General features: G+C 36.3%; 1 protein-coding gene across 6 annotated transcripts in view; it reads right to left on the bottom strand.

Annotated features, from left to right (window-relative positions):
• Kiaa0825 (KIAA0825 ortholog) overlaps positions 1–14,217 on the bottom strand; it is a 441,346-nt gene that overhangs the window by 405,093 nt on the left and 22,036 nt on the right. Inside the window, exon 1 of one of the 6 annotated variants that reach the window (XM_076551987.1) lies at positions 3,828–3,967. The exons of the other annotated variants lie outside the window; for them this stretch is intronic. The gene's annotated coding sequence lies outside the window, so the exon portion shown is untranslated. Of the gene's footprint in view, positions 1–3,827; positions 3,968–14,217 lie in introns of those variants that run through there. 6 annotated transcript variants of the gene reach the window in all.

The following is a 14,217-nucleotide window of genomic DNA, read 5'->3' as shown; positions in this document are numbered from 1 at the left end:
TCTTTTTTTAAAAATTATTTTTTGACATTATGATATAATTATACCATTTCCCCTTCTCTTTCCTCCCTTCAAATTTTCACATATACCCCCTCCTTACTTTCTTTCAAATTCATGACTTCTTATTTTCATTAATTGTTGTTATACACATGTATACAAGTATATGTGTATACACAGACATTACTAAGTGCATAAATAGAACGTGTCAATTCTTATCCACACATTAGATTTTCCTTCAAAAACTGTAATGTGATCTGATAACAATTACTGAAGTACTAATTATATATGGTCCAAAATGTCAATCTGAATCTGGGTAAGTACTTATATTAACATACTACAGCCATACAAGATACTTCAATGTTGAAAAACAGAAAAAAAGAAAGAAAGCAAGCTTGAAAAGTCAGGTATGGTGGTACAGGCCTTTAATCCCAGCACTCAGGAGTCAGAGGTAGGTGGATCTCTGAGTTCAAGATCAGGGTGGTCTACATAGTGAGCTCTAGAATAGCCAGGACAACAGACTAGAGACCCTGTCTCAACAACTCTAAGAAAAGACCAAATAAACAAACAAAAAAACTCTTCAATGTACCTCCTCTAGTAACAATTTATATATGTGTACATATGAAGGGCATACAGAATGAAAGTAAGGGTAAAAGCCATATGGTAAAATGTAGATTGATAAAATCAGGTTAATTTAAGTTATAAGAACTAGTGGGACAAGCCTAAGCTAAGGCCAAGTTTTCATAATTAATACTAAGACTCCATGTTGTTATTTGGAAGCTGGCAGCTCAAAGAAAAATTCAACTACAAACAGGGCCAGTCAGAAAACACATTGCAGCTTGGCAAGCAAACAGAATTAACTCTCATATGATATATGACTTAATCACCAAAACTGGCACTGCTATATTCTTTTCAATGTATTACTTTTCCCAAAAAAAATTTTCATTTTTAACAACTCTTTATAATCTGTAATATGCAACCCCAGCTATTTCCGGCTTTAAATGATCAGTTAACCAGATAAGACAAAAATGCATTTTAATTTTTATCATTCTTGATCACTCAGACATCTCATAATTTCAAAGTCATAAAATTATATATTTTGTCATTAGGACAAATAGTGTTGTGAGTTATAGGGATAATGAATTTTCAAGTACAGTAAAATTAATTTAGAAAAGAATATGTGAATTAATATATAACTTAAGCCAAGGGGCACTTTTGAAAAGCAGTTGTACCATGCCACAACTGGGAATAATCCAAAACAGCTGTTGAGACATTAATTATATTTTAAAGGAATTATGTTTTAATAATTAGATAATAAGGATTTGGACATGGCACATACTTGGCATCAAAATGGGTGATTCTAAAGGATTTAGGATCTTAAGTATGGTGCAAGGGTTTAAGAATTTCTCTTAAATTATTAATAACAATAATTAGCTGGCCATTCAGAATACTTTCCCTTAAATTATTAACAACATTAATTGTCTAGCCATTCAGAATGGCAATATTAAAACACTAGTACTAGTATTAATTAGCTTAGCCTTCATTTGATGAAAAAGATCTATTTGTTTGAGTACTCTTATGATTTCTAGGGCTTTGATTCATGAATTGTTACTAGCTTTGTTCCATCAAATATCCCTTTGAACTGATTATAAACATTTAAGGTTCTTGCCTTTTAGGAACAAACAAACAATAAAACAAAATCCTCTTTGGGAACCCCTTTAGTTCATATCCAGGTTTTTTGTTTGTTTATTTGTTTTTATTTTGGTTTGGTTTTTGGTTTTGTCTGTTTTGTCTTAACAGAAATCTGCATTTCCCAACCATATGCTATTACCATATCTAAACCCTGAACAATCTGGTTTTTGCCTCTACTCCTACAACAAACATGAGAGCATATTTCCAGTTCCCACCATACTTAGTCTATATGGTACTTAGTCTAAATGGCTACTCCTGAGTGAAATAGTCTCTTTCCTTGTCAGTTTACTGAACATTATGCCTTCCTAATTCTCTTCTTGTTTCTTACAGCATTGCTCCACAGGTTTCTGCAAAAGAGCATCCTACCAAGTAACTTCTTTTTTATCTGATATGAAGAGCCAGTATAAAGTGGGGTTCTGAAAGACAGCTTTCCTACTCATAACCAACTGCTTCAGTGTCAGGACATCAGATGTACAAAAAATGAATTTCAAAGCTTGGGATGAAGGCAACAAGGAAATAGCTGGGACAAACCTATCTATTTAACTCTAGTATCCTGAAAGAAAGCACACAGATCTTACAGGCTGACACCCCTGGAGTAGCAGTTCCTTCTCCTCAAATTGTTTGGTTTTATTTTCATTTAGTGAGATGCACAGTAACTCCTTTCAATGTTCCATCACCAAACAGTAACTTTACTTTGAATGAGCAACTGTGGTTCCTATAAACTAATAAGTTTCTTGATTGCCACCTCTTTCGTCTTTGCCAATACACATGGGTATTTTTAGCTTTATGATGAACTTTAGGGTGCATCCTTACCCCTTGAGAAAATTACTAAATTCAAACATCTCTCAGATCCTTTTCCTACTCCCCTCCCTTAAAGTGGGCCACAGAAGAATTCTGAGGTGGGTCATGAACCTGCCACTTCAGAGGTGCCTGCCCTGGCCCAGAAGAAAAGGGAGCTGCTCACCTCTGCAGACAGACACGCACGCTTCTAGTGCTCAGCTTCGCTTGGCTCACTAGTCTATCAGAGACGAATGACCGGCATTTCCTCATCCTGCTCGCAGACCAAACTGGCTGCATGGCTGTCCATAAAACACAAACTTCCCACTCCCTCCACTCTTGGTCTCTGAAAGCTCTCATTTCATTTCAACTTGTATTATACGATATGAAATGTTGTCTATTATTAATTTGCCTTTTATTAAAGGTAGCCATAAATGCAAAACTAATAAAACGAAAGAAAGCAGTATTCCCTCCATACCTATTTCTTACTTTAAACATGTTTACTGAGCACTGGCAGATTAAACTACTGCTGTTTTTGGTCATTTTCCTTTAATAGATTTATTGTGTTTGCCTGCTCTGTACTTCATTTATTTATGCTTTATTTATATTTACAGTACTTTCTGCAGAGACTTTACAAAAATTTCTGGTCCACATTGCATAATTTCAAAAATCTTACTTCCTCTTTTATGGAACTGTCTCTCTGCTACTCACTCACGGTGGAGTTCTAAGTCCTCTTTTTGCTCTACATGCCTTCACTAGTAACTTCTTTCAGTTGTCCTCATCGTGCTGACGGTCCAAAGACTGTAGCTGTTTCTAGTCCTTCAACAGAAATTTTCAAGCATTTACACCAAATAATTGTACTAGATAGTTGTATAGATCTAAACAACTCAAACTAATTTCCTTAAAGTTGCTTCTCTTCCTACATTACAGGCATATCACCTACATAATATCTCTGTCCTTTGCCCTTATATCTTAAATTAGGCATCAAAAATCAATCAGCCTGTTTTTTTTAATGGTCTTAAGAATGGTTTTTAATATCATGAATGTGTTGTTTAAAAAGATAAAATAGAAAGCAAAGCAAAACAAAGTGAATATGCCACAAAGCTGTATATGGTGCAAGTTCTAAAGTATTTGCTATCAGCTGTAATAGAAAAACTTACTCAGTTCTCTCTTAAATGGTCACTGAGTAGTCTCAAGATTTATTTCTCCCTCTGTCTTGTTCTAATTATCCAAAAGTTAGCTGCTATTTCATGCAGGAAACAAAGGAAGAAGTTTACATCTGGCATCACTGATTTTTACCTCTAAATATAACAATTATTTGGGTTTTGTTCTCTTTTTTTCTTTCTGGCAGAGAGCACAAATACCTTTGGAATCTTCTGAGTGTCTTTTGTTATTCATGCCGGAATTTCTTTCAGTGAGGTGACTCTTGATAGACCCCAGTACGTTTGAGCATGGGACTATCCACCAGAGGAACAAGTGGCTTGGCACTTTCAGCTCCCCGTTTTCTCCTATTCTCTTCCACCTCCAAGGAAGATAAATGTATGTTAAATTGAGTTCAGTCACCCATAGCTAAGAATTTAATCAATCATGCCTATATAATGGCATAGATGTTCAGGGAGCTGTCAAGGTGAATAAGATATCCATGTTGAGAAGGTAGCATGCCTAGGGAACACATAGAAACTGTGACACAATCATCATCATTATTTTTATCATAGTTATCTTTTTCATTTGTCCATTACCAGGTTGTATCCTTTTTGATCATTACACGCTATATTAGTTACTTTTCTCATTAATACAACAAATTACCAGATAAAGAAAACTTAGGGGAAGAAAATCTTTACTTTGGATTGAGGGGATATGGTCCATCCTCGTAGGAAAAGGATGGGGGCTGGAGGATGAGGTAGCTAAGGACATTGCATTCAGACCTGGGAGGCAGAGAGAGATAAATGCTGGTGCTCAGCTCCCCATCTCCTTTGCTTTTATTCAGTTAGGAGCCCCAGTCATAGGTGGGTCTTCCCTACTTAATTAAAACTCTCTAGAAATGGCATCACAGACATACCCAGAAATGTGTCCCTTAGGTGATTCATGGGACATTTGTTATTTAGTCTGAGGGATCATTAATAGGAACTTTTGCATTTCAATTTGGCTGTGCTGAAGTATGTGTCATCTGGAATTACCACAGGTAACATCTGAACTAAGGGAAGTTTTTTTAAGTTAAAATATTACTGTATCACTGCCCTCCTCCACTTTTTTTCACCCAACCTCTCCCATGAGAGCCTTCTCAAACTACTGACCATTTTTGTTATTGTTACACACACAAAACACACCCACTGACATGCACACATTTACATATGCATAGACATATAAGTACAACAGGTTCACTCCATTTAGTGTTAATATATACACACATGATTTCAGTGCTGACCAATTAGTATTAGCTAATCCAACTGTGTGTGTGTGTAGCCTTCCTTTATTGCCTGTGGTTCTCTGATTGAGGGGGGTCCTTGTGTGAGTTCCCCATCTGTGTCAGCATGTTTATCCTGTTGTGCTTGTCCAGGCACCATACTATTAAGGTAACAAAGATGTGTGTACACATATATAGTTTAAGTGAAGTTATGCCACTTGGGCTGACAGTGCCCCTTCAAGAGCCATGGACTTTTTAGCAAAAAACTCCGGTACCAGGCTTGAAAAACTCCCTTTCAACAGATGTGGGTCATTACAGAAAACCACTACTAGCTAAAATGCCAAGAGCAACTGGTGGGCGTGTACTCGGTCCCAGTTGATATGTCAACACAAATCCTGCACCTAAAGGTTCTGGGAACATTGCTGAAGAAGGGCGGAAAGAGTCCAAGAGCCAAAGGACCAGGAAATGTGCTGTGAGAATCTGTCTCCTAGAAACAACATGAACTAAGGGAAGTCTTAAGGAACATGCTCAACTCTAGGCCGTCAATATTAGAACGAAAATGAACTGATTTTCAGGACACCCAATTTGTGTTGCCTTTGAATATGGGCACTTGGATTCTTATTTTTATAATTTTATCTGATATTTCACTACTCTGGGGGTTTCACACAATGCATAGCATGACCAGTCTTTTTATTTGATAGATACTTCTTCCTATTTATTTATATCTGTCTACTCTCCTTGATACCTTAAAATAGTCTTCTGGATTAGATTACCTCAACTAAGGATGTTTTCAGTAGAACATAATATCTATAGAAGGTATTTATCCTATCATGTAGATTATTTAAAGGAAGCATATATAAATATAGTAATAGAATTAGTGTATTATGTTTAAACAGAAAAGGGGTATCTAAAAGTGTGAACTGAGTCAATTTGAATAACTTTAAATTTTTTAAACATTTTTTAAAAATATACCTTTAGTGAAATCGGAATTTAACACTTAAGCTATCAAATAAAAGTTAAAGGTAAAACCTCCAAACTCTTCCTGGTTTCCATCCATAAATAAAGAAAATAAGAAAAAAAATAACTTTAAGGATTTGTCTGATTTTAAATGCTGTGATTTTAATTATGTGATCTACCTCTTTAATAGTTAATATTGTGTTTCACAGCCTTGGCAGTATACTTTTAATTATATAGTTCAATGGAAGGATGACTCACTGATGGTTAAAACAAAATCATATGAAGCAACTTGAAAATATATTAAAAAATCAATCAGTGAAAATAAGTGTTGGATGTCTTCATGTTAAATCTAAAATCCTTCACTAAACTTGCTTTTTACTTTATTGGCTGCATAACATATCCCAACAGTGAATCTATCATATCAACATAGTCATCATGATGCAAGCTGCGAATAATAGAGAGTGTCAGTGTCAATTTCTCTTTCTCACATTTGCTTCCTTCACTTCATCTGATTTTAATAATCCCTGTCAAGCCACAAACCGTCCAAATTATGCTCATGACACAGAAGCTTTCAAGGAGCAGACAGAATCTCAACTTTCATTTAGCAACTACAAAAGAAAGCTGTCCAGCTGGACAAATATTATTTCCACACTTGACAATCTCTACAGTTGAGCATGCATTTTAATTTGAACTAAACCTGCCAGGAGTTTGATAGGAGCTTCTTGTTTAGTGTAGACTGACTCCTAGGGTTAGCAGACCAATGACTGGAACTGTGTGAAAGCACTGCACCCAGCTTTTACCTGCTGCAAGACAAATCACATCCCAAAGCTTAGGGACTGAGACCCAACATACAACTGATGTGTAGACATTGAATATAGGGGAAAACTTCCTATATTAGGACCTTTAATTACTAAATGAAGTCTAACTGTACAGAACATATTCTTGATTCAGGTTTTTGAAATCTAACCATAATAATTAAACTTGAAAGCAGTTAAAATTTTACTCAAAGATTCCATTGGCAAACATTCTAATGATGAATTCTGAAGTGATTTTAAAAATAATTTTAGAATGATAGGATATATCTCAGTGGTGGAGTATTTGCCTAGGATACGCAAGGCCCTGGGTTCAATCCCCAGCAGTTGCAAAAACAAAACCACTGCCACCACCACCAGTAATTGCTTTGGAACTGATTCCACTGAAAGTCAACTTACTAGAAATATGTTCTTGACAAGATACCAAAATGCCATTCTTTATTAATCACTATGCCCTGCACACACAATATAAAATTTCAAAAAAAAAATCACAGTAAAAATTATCATACAAAAGATAGAGAAGACTCAGTTGGTAAAGTGCTTGCCAAGCAAGCATGAGAACCTGAGTTCCATCCTCAGCACTGACATAAAAAACTGGAGGGGCGAGGCGGAGCGGAACGGAGCGGGGCGGGGCGGGCGGGGCAGAGGAGGTGGTGTATGTATGTGATCTCCATGCTGCAAGGGTGACGACAGAATAATCCATAGGGCTTGCTTTTATCGTGGAACTACTGCTTTAATATTTAATATTTTGTTGCACAGCCTTGGTAGTTTACTTTTTAACCCTACAGTTCAATAGAAGGATAATTAATTCACTGATAGTTAATAGAAATTCATATAAAGTAACTTAAAAATCCATTTGGAAGAATTGGCAAGCTCTAGGTTAGTGACAGACTCTGTCTCAAAAAGTAACATAGGGAGATTAAGGAAAACACTTTATTTCAACCCTTAATCTCCAACACCTATGAACAAACATGAACACACACAACACACACAAATGACAAAAGACCTGCAAAGGAACATTAGAATGAGTTATTGTGTAAAACTATATGAAGGAGCATTATCTCTTTGAAGTTTTGTTTATTGAATATACTTAACAGTTTTAAACTATATTTCTGGGAACATTTCAAGGCCCAAATTTCTTCTAAACTTCAGGGACCACACAAATGTCTCATGGCAGTCCTTTCTTGAACTTGTAAATCCAGACTGTTCTCCCAGTGGGAACCCACTGTCTTTAAGACCACTCTCTTTGAACTCAATCTTGAACACTGTAAGATGGCCTTACAAGCTCCTTTTCTAAAAGCACTGACTAGGCCTGGAAGTGCCTAGTAAGCCACTTTGGGACAAAAGCTTGGCTTGTCTGTCTTAATCTTGCTCTATCTTCTGGCTACCTTGAACTGTGAGATGTATTCCTACTCAATTCCTGTTTTAAACACAGTAATCAATTAGGGGCGTTTTGTATTAATCTTGTAATTATCTCTTTAAACCTGAAAGCACCAAGGTAAGAGTAGCTAAAATAACTTTTATATTTGCAAATATAGCATAATTAACAGATTGCTGTCCAGTAACTTTTTCCATTGTTTTCTGAGACAGTCTCATGTAGGCCAGGAAAACTTCAATTTTGCTATGTAGCTAAGAACAACCTTGATCTTACAATACTCACGTGCTGGGATTAAAAGTATTTGCATGCCACCATACATACACAGTGCTGGGGATTGAAACACAGGCTTTGTGCACACTGGTCTCAAGCACTCTTCTGACATAGATCTCCAGCCAACTGCCAGCTTTCACATTTTGTTTAATACCAGAACATGCTTAGAAGTCACCAGTAATTGCCTTAACCTGAAGAAACTAAAGCCACCTTGCCTTTTTGAATTGTCCTTTTCTGAGTCATTTTCTCTGCAGTCACCTTTGATTCCAAGAATAATGGGTCTCATAGATAAATGTGATTAGTGAAGAATAACTAAAGGCAGTAGTAATTTCCTTACCCTGGAGGAGGCTGCAGGGTGACACAATCTGACAGAGACTGCTGGACCAGACATAGTCCTTTCTCTGTCCAGGCTTTTTTGTTAGCTTCTAGTAGCAAAGGTTCAGAATGCAGGGCCCTTTGCTCCCAGTGTGGTCACACAATAGTAAATTCTATGTGTTTGTTGGGACAAGTGGCCAGCTGTGTTTGTCTGTGGTGGCACCCCTGAAAGCCCTTCTGCAAGCCTAGATTGGCAACATTCACTTTCTCTGAGCAGCTTCATTTCTTTCCATCCCTTTGGGTCCAATGATTGGACAATTTCATCCTCCTCCATGTTGCTGTTATAGTGAACTCCTGTTCTAGCTATTCGACTCAAGAGAGCTGAATAATCAAGAGTGATTCACTCTCTTGGATAAACGACAGGTATCTCAACCTTAACAAAACTTAATCTTACTATGATCTTTCTCAAACTTTTTCTTCATCTTGAGGTACCTCTAATAACAATACAGTCACATGTCTCAGACTTGCCTATCATATCCAACTGGGCTCTATAAACTCTTAAGTCCATTTGGACTGGTGGATCATTTTCCTTATTCTCCACATTTTGTAGATTATTACTTTCAAACTCATACTTTCTTCTGGACCAGAAATTATCTTTTTAAGACAGAAAAAAAAAAAAACCCAACCCAGGTTCAATACCCAGAATTCACATGGCAACTCGCAACTGTCTGTAACTCCAGTTCAAGGAGATCCAATACCCTCTTTTGGCCTCCATGGGACACAGACATGCACATAATGCAAACTGACAAATACGCTCACAAAATATTCAAACGTGTTATAAGAGAAATAAATTTAAATATTTTTTAAAAGAAATGTAGTCTGGTATAAACATGCAGCCACCATTTAGAAAAGGAGACAGATGGTTCAGAAGGAAAGGATAACTGAAACACCACAGAATGATAACAATCTATTATATAAACCAGGAATTTTTGAAATTAAAAAGTAGAACTAGAAATAATTTAAATATATTTTTTGTTTATTTATTTAATTTTTTTTTTCATTTTACACACCAACCACAGTTCCCCCTGCCATTTCTCCTCCCAGTTCCCCACCTACCCCCAGGTCCCCAGTCACCCACCTCCCATTTACTCCTTCAAAAGGGTAAGGGCTCCATGGGGAGTCAGCAAAGCCTGGTAGAGTCAGTTGAGGCAGGAAAAAACCCCTTCCCCTGCATCAAGACTGAGCAAGGTGTCCCACCATAGGGAATGGGCTCCAGAAAGCTAGCTCAAGCACCAGGGATAGATCCTGATGCATTTAAATATAATTTTTAAATGTATATATTAACATAAAAAATTCTATAATTTGCCATATTTGTCTACCTTATAATAATTATATTAAGGATTGCTTTAAAAATGATATTCCTTTCTGGGTGGGGTAACAGCTGTAACCTTATAACTAGGAAAGTTAAGGCAGGAGGATTCTGAGTTAAAGGCCAGCCTGGGCTGTGCAGCAAGACCTTGTCTCAAAAGCCCGGCATCAAAACAAACAATCAAAAAAGACACAAAATATTCATGTTTTAAAAAGCTATTTTTTTCTCTATAAAGAAAAATGTTTGTTCCTATAATAAAAGCATATAGACAAATGACTATTGACAAATTTCTATGATATTATTTTATATTTTGTGTTAGTCAGGACCAAATGTAGGGCTTTATACATGGTAGACATAAAACTATACCTCCAGCCACCCTTTTAGTATATTTTAATCTTTTGTTACCAGTGTATCTGTTACACACAAATATATTCCTAATGAATGCAAATCTTATTTTAATGATTGTTTTATTTTTATATTTTTTCAAGCTGCATTTTATGGCTAAAAAACTTTAAACTGTTGATAACTTCAAATGACTCCTACATGAATAATAAATATGTCATTTAAGATTTTGTTTGTAGTTGTGTGTGTGTGTGTGTGTGTGTGTGTGTGTGTGTGTGTGTGTGTGTATACAAATACATAGAGGGCTCAGAAGAAGATGTTTGATTCCCTGGAGCTGGAGTTACAGGACAGGTAGTCATGAGCTCCCCAATGTAGGTATAAAGAACTGATCTCAGGTTCTCAGCAAGAGTACCAAGAGACCTTAACCTCTGACTTATCTCTCCAGCCTTGATTCATATTTTAATTTTTTTTTTTTTGAGATAAGGTCTTGAAATATAGTCTAAGCTGAACTTGAACATTTGAATCGCTTCTTCAGCTTTCCAAATCTGGGGACACAGATATGCACCACCACGTCCTGCTAAAGGAATATATTTTAAATTAGAAAATGTTTTTCCCAGGTTTAAGACATCCTAATAAATTTATTAAGCATCAGGAATCATCTCAATGTTAATTTGGTAATAAAATACATACTATTTTATCTCAGTCTTTGTTTCTTTTTTTCCCTCTATGCTGCATACCTTTCTTTGGCCAACAGCTTTTAAAAAACATAAAAAGATAAGACACATCAAATAAAGATGGTAATTGAAAATGTTTTACAAGTTTTAATTTCACTAAATTGTAAGCTGTTGTTTTTAACTAAGACTCTTTCGTTCAATTTTACCAATAAGGAGTCAGGAGCCAGATGCTGGAGTAAAAACCTGCTAGACAGAGAGGCAGAGAAAGCACCCACCTGCTTCCTCCTCCATCAATGTCCGAGAAAGAGAGCTTTCTCCTACACCATTTCAAGCAAAAACTCCTCCAACAGGATGTCCCTCCCCTCTACTTCCTGTTTGTCTCTCTCTCTGTTCTACCAACTTTCTCTTACTCTTTATAGTTATTTCTTGTCAAATGGTTGCTTGTTCTACCGCTTGACCTATGGTTGACTTTTTTAACCCTACATACAACAGTGAAGCAGAACATGCTTGGATTAAATGTGTGTGCTAGGGCTGAGCCATAGCACAACTGGAAACAGTTTTTCCAGCAAATAATGCAATCCCAGGAGTCACAGTTTGATCAAATACCCTGTAACAGTAAACTTTCTCACAGAATTTCATTCCGAATCAGAATATACTTATTCAACAATAAAAACAACTCCATTAAAATATTTCCCCTGTAAGTCTGAATACTGATAAGCGAATTACAATATTTCACATTTAAAAACATCTGAGCTCACAGTAAATTTATTCAACTTTCTCTTTGATTCATTGGAACTATAATGTATGTGGTCCTATTTTGAACCCATCTTTTCTATATTTTTATTATTTTCAATTACAAAAAATCTTCATATAAACTAAATGTTTTGTCATGAATTTACTGAATGTTTGTGCTAAATATTTCTAATTAATGATGGAGAAATGACAGCCAAAATTTAGAGGATATATTTACAAAAATATTTAATACCACAGTAAAACATGTACATGAGTCTGCAAAGTAATTCTTTATAGTCTCAAATACTCTAAAATTTAATGAGAAAAAAATATACTAATGTGATTAAATTATTGTGCTTTTTCAACTTTAGTCTACTCAGATGATTATAAGCTTTTTACACTGTATATGTGTAACTATAGTTAAACTTTTAAAGTATACCTTCCACTGGATTAGTTGACTATTGTGGACATTTTGTACATAGTTAGGAACTACCATGTGTATCATAACATATTCCAATGCAGCTCTAAATTAATTACAAAAATTTCTATAATGTGTTCCACAGAAATATACTTTAATATCATCAAGAAAAATGCTTCCATCATTTTGTTACTGTTGACATACAATTTATAACAGTATTTATGACAAAATCAAGGAATTTCACAGTGTTTGTTACTGTTCTAGTGCTATAATGATCATGGAGCTTATAAAAGGAAGAATTTAATTAGGGGCTTGCTTACAGTTTTAGAAAGTTAGTCCATGATCATAATGGCAGGAAGCATACAGGCATGGCACTAGAGCAGCAGCAGAAAGGTCAGGCAGAGAGAAAGACATCAGGCCTGCCATGGGCATTTGGAAACACAAAGTCTACCCCCCAGCAACACACTTCCTCCAACCAGGCCTCACTGCCTAATCCTTCTAAAACAGTTCCACTAACTGGGTCCAAGCATTCAAATATATGACCCTATGGGGACCATTCTCATTCAAAACACCACATTCACCTTTGACAAAATGGACTTCTAAACCCTCTCTTTGATTTTGTGGATTATATAAGAAATTTGAACCATTGCTGGATTTTCTTTCCCCAACTCACACTACAGTACTGCCTGTCCTTGAATCTGTGGCCATTTCCTTCCTCAGCCTCCTGGTTACCTTTTATTAAAAAGTATCCAATGACATCCATGTACAACTGATAGTATCTATTGTACTAACGAGAGCAGTGAACTAACAGCTATCATTTCATTTTTCACACATGTGCAAGAAAATTTGAAGTTGAAAATGTAAGGATTAATTTAGAGCAATCACTTGATCTAAGTAAAGCATTGTTCTTTGGACCCAGTGTAGTTCTCAAAGTGCCTTCTCTAAGTATTAAAATGTGTTACATAAAAGTACAGTTTTAAACAAGACAATGGTTGATCTAGATGTTTCTGAATCTTATACACATAGTTCTATAACTTCTAAACGTAAAATAATGTCATCCTTTCATGAACACACTCTGCTGTGGGATGTTCTGTATGTTAAATGTGTTGTTCTGATTGGTTAATAAATAAAACACTGATTGGCTAGTAGCCAGGCAGGAAGTATAGGTGGGACGAGGAGAGAAGAGAATGCTGGGAAGTGGAAGGCTGAGTCAGAGAGACACTGCCAGCCACCACCATGACAAGCAAAATGTAAGGTACCGGAAGGCCTCGAGCCATGTGGTAACTTATAGACTAATAGACATGGGTTAATTTAAGATAAAAGAACTAGACAGCAAGAAGCCAGCCATGGCCATACAGTTTGTAAGCAATATAAGTCTCTGTGTTTACTTGGTTAAGTCTGAGAGGCTGTGGGGTTGGCAGGTGAGAGAGATTTGTCCTGACCTCGGGCCAGGCAGGACTGGAGAAAACTCCAGCTACAACACTCCTCTCGGTAAATTGAGGAAATAAGTGCTACCCGTTAAATATGCACCACTCCTGTTGTTGTCGCCGTTGCTAAGGGTATCATAAAATAAAAATGCATCATCTAACAAAGGTACAGTTCCTACCATTGTGTACCGTAAATTAATTTATTAATTTTTGGTTCTGGGAGCAATCACATACCTCCCACATACTAAGCAAGTGTTCTATAGTAGAAGGTTGAGGTTATAGAGTTTATAAGGACTAAATAATCATGAAGAAAATTCTGAGTCTTCAGTAGTAATGACAGAATGGTAGTTGATTAATAGATTTTAAAAAATCTTGGTATGAAATAGTGATGAGAAGGCATGGTATGTTCAATGTTAACCATGTCATTTTGAGTGACCTGTATAAATGGAAATATCCAGGCCAGAGATAGAGAAGAGTGAAAAAATTAGTTATTTTTCTCTTGTTGCTGTGGCCTAAAACGGAAAAACGTAACCCATCCCAGAGCGGAAGGCACAGCTCCAGCCTGGCTTCCCGGGGGTGGAGTAGGAACCAAGGGGGAAGACACTGCTCTGCTGTTGTGCTTTCCTTCCCCTTTTATTCACTCCTGAATCCTGTCT

This window comes from Peromyscus maniculatus, chromosome 15 (genome assembly GCF_049852395.1).
Source record: "Peromyscus maniculatus bairdii isolate BWxNUB_F1_BW_parent chromosome 15, HU_Pman_BW_mat_3.1, whole genome shotgun sequence".
Taxonomy (NCBI): Eukaryota; Metazoa; Chordata; class Mammalia; order Rodentia; family Cricetidae; genus Peromyscus; species Peromyscus maniculatus.
This window is presented reverse-complemented; position numbering and strand designations above follow the sequence as displayed.